We start from the raw sequence: 7,141 nt of genomic DNA, 5'->3' as shown, positions 1-7,141 counted from the left end.
TTCTCTTTTGTGAATTCATTCAGAAGTTTATCCCTATTTTCTTTTAGTTCTTTGATTTGTTTGTTCATGTGTTCTTTAAATTCGTTGAATTTCTTGATCATGTTTATGATTGTTCTTTCAATTTCAGTGTCCTGGGTTATCTCTAGAGGGTTCTCCTTGTAGAACTCTTCTACAGGACTGGTGAGTTTAGTGGGGACACAGTGTTTTGGCTTTCCATTTTATTATTCTTTCGTTGTGATTTTGGCATGTGAATTTCTTTTGTTGTTTATGATTCTGATATGAGAATTAAGGTGAAGTATGCTTCTGTTTGTATTATCCAGGTGCCTAGATCCTTTCTTTATTGGTTATGTAAAGCTGGTGGTTACAGGGTTCAGGTTCTCTCAGGTTTAATTTGGAGGGAACTGATGGCTTCAGATCAGCTCTTCAGGAGTACCCACAGAAAACCAATTCAGGTTCCAGTCAGGTACACTCAGGCTTCCTTCACCACATGGAGGCAGGATCTGGGTGCTCTCAGGCAGTCCACCCTCTCAGGTTGTCTGCTAGGATCTCAGCCTTAGCCTACCAAAGGGGGATCTTCCCTGAGCCTTTGGGAGGGGCCTCAGAAAATCCCAGGTAGGGAGATGGGTATGGCTCAATTAGGGGAAGCTCACCATCATGTGGAGCTAGGATCAGGGGCTCTCAGGTAGTCCCCTGCACTCTCAGCCCCTCTGTCAGAGAGAGGCCAGAGGGAGGCCAGAACTGGGCACTCTCTATTGGTCTGCTGAGATCAGAGCTGCTACACCGATGGAGGTCGGAATCCACCCTCTCAGGCTGTCTACTAGGATCTCAGCCTTAGCCTACCAAAGCCAGATCTCTCACTAAACTAATTTGAAGCAAGAAGTATAGATTGAGAAAGTTACTGTGGCTAGAGCCAGTGAGATGGCTCCATGGGTAAAGGCACTTGCTACCATGCCTGATGACCTGAGTTTGATCCCCTGGACCCACATGGTGGAAGGAAAGAATCAGTTCCCTCAGATTGTTCTCTGGCATCTACATGTGTGGTGTATGCATACCAACCCACCCACCCCCCACACTAAATAAATTAGAAGTGTGATAAAAAATGTTTAAACATTACTTGGGTTAATGGTCCAAGGCGTATAAGAATTTTAAATGTTTTCTTCCTGTATAGGAAGGCACGGGACCAAAAAGAACATAATCTGACCTGTGATGCTCACTTTCCCTGTGACTTTAATATCCCCTAGAAGCTCTGGGAATAAATTGTTAAATAGTGAAAACTTGTATGGCCTTTGACTTTCTAGTTACCTTCCTGGCCAGGAATTCAAGTAGTGAATGATTAGAGTGGAAATTGTTCTTGGTTCATTTCAATTTATAGATAATGATGTGTGTCTTTCATCTTTGCCACCTAGGAAGGAGTTCTTAGCTGCATATTGTTTTCTAAAGTCATATCACATATCTGCTTTAAAATTTTGTATTAATGAATGATGTATCCATAATGAATGGTGTATCCATTTTCTTCCCTTTATTCATTTGTTTTGTGTTTTGAGACAAGAACTCATGTATCCCGGACTGGCCTTTACTCAGTGGATAGCCAAGGAATGACCTTGAACTTCTGATCCCACTATCTCTACCTCCCAAGTGCTGGGATTATAGGTGTGCCACCGAAACTGATATATGTGTTCCTAGGGATGGAACCCAGGATTTCATGCATGCTGGGAAAGCACTCTACCAACAGAGCTACATCTTTAGCTTTCAATGTATCCTCAATGATGAGACTATGAGTAGACGTCAGGCACTGGTTTACACTTTCCTTCTTTAGTCAACAGATAATGTCTCTATAGGCAGGCATTTGTACTTAGTTTTGAAAATATAAAGATGAAGAAAAAGTCTCAGCCCTCAAGGAAATTAAAGTCTATTGTCTTTAGACATCTTTGGAAATTAAAGATGAGTGAATAAATCCATAGAGAGTGTGGCAAATACATTAATGAAAGCATACTTTGGAGGCATAGAGGAGTTACTACGTAATATGTTTTCAAAAGATTGAGAACTAACCCAGGTTCAGTCTGACCAGAAGGCCAGTTGTGAAGTGGATGAATCGTGTTGACCCTGGGCTGTCTGTAGACAACTGTCTTTGCTGGAGAATATTGTGCAACACTAGACCTTCAGGACTGTTTGACCACTGAGTAAATTCTTCCTGATCGCTTCAGCTTAAGAATTGCTACTGAGGTGAAATTGAGCTAAAGTAGCCTTCAGGAAGCTAATTTGTTTGAACATAACACAAATCAAAGCTGGAAATAGAGGCCGCTGGGGCTCCTGTTCTGAAGCTCTCTGGAGCCTGCAAATTTCCTTGCCAAGTCCTCGCTTCCAGACCTCAGGAACATGGCTTCAACTGGTCTGCCTATTCCAAACCCATGCTTCCCTTTGCTTTCATTCTGTGGTTTCCAGGCCAGTTTCAAGAATGCAATGCAAAATTATGATTTCATGGAACATTATTCAATTCTAATAGAAGGCCACCAAAATTATCCATTTTCATCAATTACCAAGTCATGTAGATGACCAACCAATAGTTATAGTTTGAGTGGTTCATTCTATGGTTGGTTTTGTTGTTATTGCTGTCGAGGCAGGCTAACCTCCAACTTACTATGTAGCTGAGGATGACCTTGAGCTTCTTGTCTTCCTGCCTTTACCTTCCCAGTGCTGAGATTACAGACATGAGCCATGATGCCTCATTTATACAGTGCTGGGGATCAAACCCCAGGGCTTCATGCATGCTAGGTAAGTACTCTACCAACTGAGCTTTCTCAGCATATGATTTTAATATTTGTCTCTTCTACAAAACTCATGTTAAAATTTAGTTGCCATTGTGGTGGTATGAAGAAGTGTGGTCTTTGGAAGGCCATTAGGTCATAAGGGCTCAACTCTCGTGAGTCAGATTAGCAAACATGTAAGTCGAAGTGAGTTCTCTCTTCTCTTGCTCTCCTGCCCCTTTTACATGGAGAGCCATAACATTCCTCCCCTCAGAGATGCAGTAACAAACACCACCATGGAAACAGAGCAGGCCTCATCAGATACACATCCTTACAAACACTTTGATCTTGTACTTTCCAGTTCCCAGAGCCATGAGAAGTAAATTTCTGCTTTTTAAAAATTATATGACATCAAGTATTTTGTTACAGCAGCATAGCATGGACTAAGACGGTCCACAGGGGCTGGAGAGATTGCTCAGTGGTTAAAAACACTGACTGTTCTTGCAGAAGACCCGGGTTCAAATCCCAGCACCCACACGGCTGCTAAAAACTGTCTGTAACTCCAGTTCCAGGGGATCAGTCTCTTCTGTCCTCCACAGGCATTGCATGACTCAGTGTACTTACCTACATGCAGGCAATACATGCATACACATAAAATAAAAATAATAAATAGTTGGGCGTGGTGGCACACACCTTTAATCCCAGCACTTGGGAGGCAGAGACAGACAGATCCTCTGTGAGTTCGAGGCCAGCCTGGTCTACAGAGTGAGTTCCAGGCAGCTGGAGCTACAGGGAGACCCTGTCTCAAAAAGACTGAAAAAAAAATAATAAAATAAAATATAAGAAAATAATTTTAAAAAGAAAAGAAAACTACCACAAAGTTTTAAGTACTCAGATGAAAAATAAAAATACATAAAAATCCAGTTTTACTTTATTGAAATGCAGTATTATTTAGAAAATGAGATAACACATTTAATCAGAGATGCACAAACTTTTGATATTAGAAATTATATTTGGCTTTGGGACATCTTAACATTTCCTTTCTGTATGTGCATGTGTGTATGTGTGTCTGTGTGCCTCTGTGTGTGTGTTATACATACATAGTATATTAAGTGCATCTTAATTATAAAAGTGAAACATGCTTATTGTTAGAGATTAAAATATTACAGGAGGTAGAAAATAATACATATTTTTATCATGGAAGATAGTTTATAATAAAAATTTATCCATTGGATACATTACCAAAAGTGAGAATTATGGGTCAAAAAGTAGGAGCATTCAAAATTCTGATAGATATTTCTCAAAATGCTCCAAAAATATTTACACCAACTTGTGCCCCCACCAATAGTGTTTATTTCCATGTACCCTCCTCAAGTTTGGGTATTATCAAACTTCCCAATTTACCAATATTTTAGGCTGAGACATCACATTTGAGTGTGGTTTCAATTTTCATATGTAGAACTTGATTATGAGAAAAACTAAACAAAGCTTTACTTTCATTAAAGTATGAGACTTTATGTCAGAGGAATTTTTTGTGGCTTTTTTTGTTTTGTTTTTTGAAAAGGGGTCTCCCTGTAACCCCAGCTAACCTGGGACTCACTATGTAGACTAGCTTGGCCTCCATTTCACAGAGGCCTCTACCACCTGCCTCTGCCTTCCAAGCGCTGGGGTTAAAGGTGTGTGCCACCCGGAGCCAAAGGGAATTTTGATAATACCCTAAAATAGTTTAATAAGTTAAGGACAGTCTAATATATTAGAAAAACAAAAATAGCATACTTTTATATAAACAAAAGAAAAATTGATATAGCCAGTGGAAAACAGGAAAGAAAATAAAAGCAGTGAATGGAAAATCCAAAATCAGATGACAGAGATTTTATCACACATTCTGGTATAATTATTATATAATACCATAGCTATATTATACATAGCATTATCATAAGAATTTCAAAGAATTAAAACAGATTTACTACTATGACTTACTATATATTTTTAATTAATTTTTATGTTGACAGTTTCTCACTTGTATACAACACACTGTGATCACATTCATCCCCCCCACCATCCTTCCACTTCCCTCCCCCTCCCACCAACCCTCCTCTTTCCAGCTAGTTCCTCTCCTACCCTCAGAGACATATTTTTTTAAACAGTATAGAAAGGTAGAAACTGGGCTGGAGAGATGGCTCAGCAGTTAAGAGCACTGGCTGCTCTTGCAGAGGACTTGAGTTTGATTCCCAGGACCCACATGGTGACTTACAACCGTCTGTAACTACAGTTCCAGAGGAACCCAATGCTCTCTTCTGACTTCTGCAGTCATTGCACGACACAGGTGCACTGACATACATGCAGGCAACACACTCATACACATAAATAAATATATACATAAATAAAATATTTTTTAAAAAAGAACCTAAGGTGATTCAAATGAGAGCATTAAATATAGACCAAACAAAGATAACAGAGTTCTTTTCAGATATCAGTTTTAATATTTACAGTAACATATTCAACATATGCTAATACTAGTGTTATAGAACACAGAATTTAAATTAAATGAAATCATAAGACTTATTTCTTAGAAAAAGGCTGCATCACTTAGAAATGCTGACTCATGATATAGAGAACAGTAAAATCAGAAGCCTTCCTCATTCCAGTAAGTGTGAAAATAAAAATTTAAAATTAATATAAGCTGGGGAATTTCTCAAAAAAAAAACTTCCTAAAATATCATCCATTAAAGTCAAATTAATGGGTTTGATGAAATAAAAAAGATTTCAGACCAGCTGACATCTAATATTTACTATGACAGGTTTTTAGCATTTGTCCGTCTAAATGTAGAAATTGGAGCTACCCTGGTTTTTTTTGTTGTTGTTTTTTCTTTTTAAAAAAATATTTTATTTTGTTTTCTTTAATTATTTAATAACTACATGATTAGAAGAAAATTTCATTACAGCATTAACATATTCAATAACAATTTCCAGAGCAAAGATGCATCTCTTTCAATATTGGCTGTAAATTTTTAGGTTCACAGTTGAATTAATACAGTTATAATATAAACCCTATAAGACATAAAATTGAATGAGGTTTTAACCTTTGAAAAGGATCTCCATTTCATTTTAAAATATACTGTTTCATAAAGAAAAACTCATTTTTAATGCTACTAACACTTAGATGTTTGCACATGTGTCTCTAATCTCTATGTATCTAATTATTACTCGTCACAGTCAGTTACTTTCTGAGATCCACCTGAGCATGGATATAAAATCATTGGGTAGATGTCAATGGTAATGTGTTTTACCTCTACTAATTAATATGGAGCAAATTTTTATGCTTCTTCCTCAAATATAACTTGTTTTTTTAATATGTTGATTTTTTGTGTGTATTTCATACAGAACATCCCAAACAATCTTATTCATCTAGATACCCACATCCCCAATGGCACCCTCCCATAGTCCCCCTGCCCCCCACTACTGGAGCCCATATACTCTGTAATCCCTGTTACTGTCCACTGTATTTTTGGTACCCCCAGCTATTTGCCAGTGCTTGTCCATCAGCTGAATCTAGTCAGCCTATTTAGAATTTCTTGTTTTAGGAAGATCAGCTCTTCCTCATCCATCAGCAATCAGTTGCTAATATACCTTTAGATAAGACTGGGGTTTGCTGTTCGTTTTCCCAGTTCTATGCTGGGTTACTGTCTGGGAGTCTCCTGGGCCTCCCTGGCCAATAACTCAAAGGAAGGTATCTCCTGTCTGGCATTATTTCTTGTTATGTGGCTTTTAGCTATACACATGGACCCTTAAAGAATTATACTGATCCCTTTAATCTTTGGTTATACTTTCCTTTTGGGTGTTTAAGACCATACAGTTGGCCCAGATAAATCAATTTATTTTTACTCTTAAGGTCATTTGAAGATCTGTTCCTCAGGGGTCACATGGGCTTGGGAGGAGCCCCTGGCTCTTTTCAGAGCTACCCTGTTTTATAGAGGAGGCATCGGTACAGATTGGCTCTCTAACTTGTCCAAGGCCACATTAGGAGTGTAGGAGTCCGAGGGCCTTCATGGTTAACCACTGCACTACATGCCTCTGGAAAACAACGTGGACAAATTAAACAGAGAGGTGGTGATCTGGGAGAAAGTGCTTTAGCTAGCTGTAGCTTATAGGACAGAATATACCCAAACTTCCTACAAACTGACAAGGGAGAAAAGAAGAAATTCTATAGAAAAGTCAACAAAGGGTATGAACAGGTGACTCACAGATGAGTGAATCCACATAGCTAACCAATATCTGAATGATAATACCTGAACAATATTTGAGCTCTGTTTAGCTGGTAATAAAATCATATGAGTTTTGAAAAGGTGGGCTTTACTGGGTCTCCCAATCTGTGTCTACTGACTATAGTGAGAAAT

This window comes from Nannospalax galili, unplaced genomic scaffold (genome assembly GCF_000622305.1).
Source record: "Nannospalax galili isolate Female #2095 unplaced genomic scaffold, S.galili_v1.0 scaffold395, whole genome shotgun sequence".
Taxonomy (NCBI): Eukaryota; Metazoa; Chordata; class Mammalia; order Rodentia; family Spalacidae; genus Nannospalax; species Nannospalax galili.
The sequence above is the reverse complement of the archived record's forward strand: the minus strand, read 5'-3'. Positions refer to the sequence as shown.